At 32.7% G+C, this 3994-nt stretch overlaps 1 long non-coding RNA gene across 1 annotated transcript; it reads left to right on the forward strand.

Annotated features, from left to right (window-relative positions):
• Positions 1-1200: 1200 nt before the first annotated feature.
• Positions 1201-2184, forward strand: LOC114544951. The gene is made up of 3 exons (XR_003690693.1): positions 1201-1344; positions 1716-1791; positions 2129-2184. It is a non-coding gene; the product is annotated as an uncharacterized LOC114544951 (long non-coding RNA).
• The last annotated feature ends 1810 nt before the right edge of the window (positions 2185-3994 follow it).

Here is a 3994-nt window from a genome sequence, read left to right on the forward strand (position 1 = left end):
GGAAGTTGTTGAACGAGATCCACGTGCCAACAACGAGGGAGATGAACTTGACGTTTATAATGGTAAAAACGATGACGATGATTTTTTCCTCTTTGTTTGCGAGGTCGAGAGTAATCAACGATCAAATGTATTGGGTTAATCAAGGTCAAAGAGGAAGGCAAGGTACCCCAAACGATTGTCAATTCGATGGTGCAACATCCACCCAGATTGTCGAGAACAGCGTCGATGCACTTCAGTCTGGTCTCTAGCAATGTTTATCGAATGCGGGTTTGTTTACCAAAATACGCATAAGTTTGTTTACCAAAAGTTGTTCAGTACAGTCTGTATATATATATATATATATATATATATATATATATATATATATATATATATATATATATATATATATATATATATATATATAGTTGTTTCAACTCTAAGGGTAGTTTCGACTGGGGTCAAAACGACTCTACAATAGAGTCTTGTTACTCTACCAAAAGGTTAATGTTACTCTTCGAAGGAGTCAATTTGACTCTAATTGCAAAGAGTAACCGAACTACGAAAATTACCGTTTCGTCTAATTTATAATTATGCAAACGTTGTTTTGTTGATATACTGGTTGCGCCCAATCACACTGATCAGTGATCACACACGGCAATAATTTTCAATTTCACTGAGGCAAACAGTTATACAGTATTTATATAATCATGCACATGCACAGCGAAATCGAGAATTTTACCTAGAATAATGTTCTTGAGAAATTCTTATTTTAAGCAAAATTTTGCTCAAAATAAGTGAAAGGGGATAAATTATTCTTATCAAGAATGAATTTTACTTGAATAAGTAAACTTTTTTTAAGCAAGAATAACCGTTTCTTAAAACAAGTAAATGTTCTAGCTTGTATTCTAACTAAGAATTTTGGTATTCTTAAAACAAGGAAGGCGTCTTTGTGGATTCTTGGCAAGAAACATTGTTAACTTAAAACCGGCAATCAAAAACGCTTGTTGCCAATTCACTTGCCAAGAATACTAATTTCAAACAACCAATTTATTTCAAACAACCAAGAATATTTTTACATTCTTACTAAGTAACATTTAATAACCGAGCAAAGATTCGCAAGTTTCGTTTCATATGCAGACGAAATGAAGGTTTTAATGCCTATTTAAGCATTCTGAATGGACGTAGTTCGTTTCTTATGAAAATATATATTTTAAACTTCGCTAACTGCCAACTGGCGGAAAGAACTGTGGATTATTGTGGATTACTGTGGATAGGATTTACTGGACATTATGTCGCAAAATTTCCTGCAGAAGATTGCGCAGATTGTTTTAAAAGTGGCTGGGAATCTCAGTCTTCTAAGAGGTAAGGATTTAAAATTATACGCGCAAACAGACGAAAGCTATTTTTGAATTTGCCGCGTAAACAGTAAACGTATTTATAAACAATAAACAGATATATTCACAGTTTAAATACTCATCATTCCCGATAAATGAACGACGTTTATATAAATATATTATAACGTGGTTATACTATAGGCACTATGCCATAAAAAGTGTACGTGATATTCACGTTAGCTATAAAACCATGGTCAAATTTTAGCTGAAACATTTGTACTCAATCTTAAGATCATGATATACTGAATCTTGGTTACTGGAGATACATAAGTTTTGATTAAGAATTAGGATGAAATAACTGTTTTATTGCCTTTTAAATTTTTTTATATGCATTCTTAGATGGTGGATTAACAAGTGGTGATGTTTATGTCTAAACCTGTAATGAAAGAGGTCTCATTGGAAAGTAATATTTGTGGTACGTAATGCATTATAAGGAATTGTGCAATGCTGTTAGATTATTCACCTAAGCATATGGCTTTGTTTTTAATGTATAATATAATATACCGGTATTTATATACTTATTGACCAATTGATTATATACTTATTTATCATGTAATAGATAAAAGGAAAAATCATTGACAGCTTACCAGATGACTACCCTTTATGCCTAATTTTATATCTGTCAGAGCATGCAAAACTGTGCATAGCATCCCCAATCATATATTTCACACATATTATGCACTGCTTAGTTTCTTTAACATTTGTTATCTTAACTCTGATTTCTCAAGTATGCTTGCTTTTTTGTTTATTAGGAACATGGATTGAGGTAGTGAGCAAGAAATTCAGTGGAAAATTTGCTATACGAATGGTTAATTGGACCCACAGTGTTTCAGCACTTAATTTTCAAGGAAAAAAATACTCCAGGTGATCTTATAAATATTTTCATGTTTGGCATGATATACAAAATTTAAGAACAGCTGGTCAATAATCAAAGGGAAACATTGCTCAGGAATGAATGACTTTAGCTTATGTGTAATAATTGAAGACATGCAGTGAGTTTGCATAGATGTGTTTGTCTTCTTCCATGAATATTTTTATTCAACTAATTCTGGGTTCATACAAGGGCTTAATTTCATTATCTGAGCTCTATCGGATACTTTCCTAAACTTGCCAATTGGCAATTTTTAATTAAGTCCTTGAAAGACTTGTTTATTTGAGCAAGGTATTGCACAAACCTAGCAGTACTTTGAAAAAACTATTTCTGTCAGATGTAAATGTATGGCATTTATATATTTAGTATGGCCACTAAATAAGTAGTTTTAATATTTTGAACTAAAATAATGTATAAGAATAATGTATCTGTGATGTTTCAAAGCCAGCTAATAAACTTAATTACTAGAAATGTTTTCTTTTGTCTAAAAATTTTGTACTTATTATAAGTAAAATTATTCTTGTTTTAAGTAGTTTTTTTCTTATTTGTAACATTCTAGGTAAGAATTGTGTGAGTAGGTTCCTTAATATACAATAATAATTTTGCTTATTTCAAGCAATGTGTTACTTAAAACGAGTATTTTTTCTTTAGAAAATTCTTGTTGCAAGAATTGTTTTTCTTAAAATGAGATTCCAGGTAAGAATAATATTCTTGCCTGGATTCTTGCCAAGAATAATATTCTTACTATACTGACAAGAACAATTTTACTTGTTTGTATTTTTTTTCTTAAAATAAGACTCACGATTTTGCTGTGTGCATGTATTATGGATTTGGCTTGATTTACATGAAATTAGGTTATAAATTATACAGGGACTGAAAAGCGTAAACATGCAGTGCTTCCACTTCCAACTCTAGGCCTTTATGTAATGTGATTTATTTACGCATAGATATATTGCCAGGCATGAATTTTGCATACCCTTTCCGCAGCTCAGTTTTCTGAGCATCAATAATGACACATTAAATTTTACGCCGTTTTGGGATAATTTTGGCTAGGAGTAATGGTTCTCGTAGCCGCTTTATTTCTGTTAAACAAAACGATATTTATTAATACATTGCATTAAAATTCCAAATAGTTACGCTCAGAAAAGGGTGGAGGCAAATTACCGCCAGCACCTGTAGATACGGCCTACGACCATCACTAATTGAGATATAACGTTCCTCTCTCTATATATATCAGCTACGGTAAATCGTCCAATGTATATAATTGTTAGCGGAGGCTTTGGGGAGGAGGTGGGTTCAACTTTAAAGGAGATCTGTCTTTCGCGATGTCACGCTTAAACTGACCGTTTATGATTAGGGTATTCGGTCTTTGTTAGTTTTCGATTTGCTGCCGGCCATTGACCACCTTTCCCATATTGCGTGCCATCCATTACCTGTCGGTCTTTTAGATAGGACGCAAAGCCCATAATATAAGATTTTTAATTATCGTCGGCAAGGCGTGTCCCCTTGGGGGTACACCTTGCCTTAATAGTCTATTTATAAAATCACATTACATAAATTTCTTATTTCCTTCGTAAATATTTTGTTTTATGTAATGTGATTTATTTACGCATAGATATATTGCCAGGCATGAGTTTTGCATACTCTTTCCGCAGCTCAGTTTTCTGAGCATCAATAATGACACATTAAATTTTACGCCGTTTTGGGATAATTTTGGCTAGGAGTAATGGTTCTTCCTAGCCGCTTT

Source organism: Dendronephthya gigantea, unplaced genomic scaffold (assembly GCF_004324835.1).
Source record: "Dendronephthya gigantea isolate DGI-Jeju-01 unplaced genomic scaffold, DenGig_1.0 001085F, whole genome shotgun sequence".
NCBI lineage: Eukaryota > Metazoa > Cnidaria > Anthozoa > Malacalcyonacea > Nephtheidae > Dendronephthya > Dendronephthya gigantea.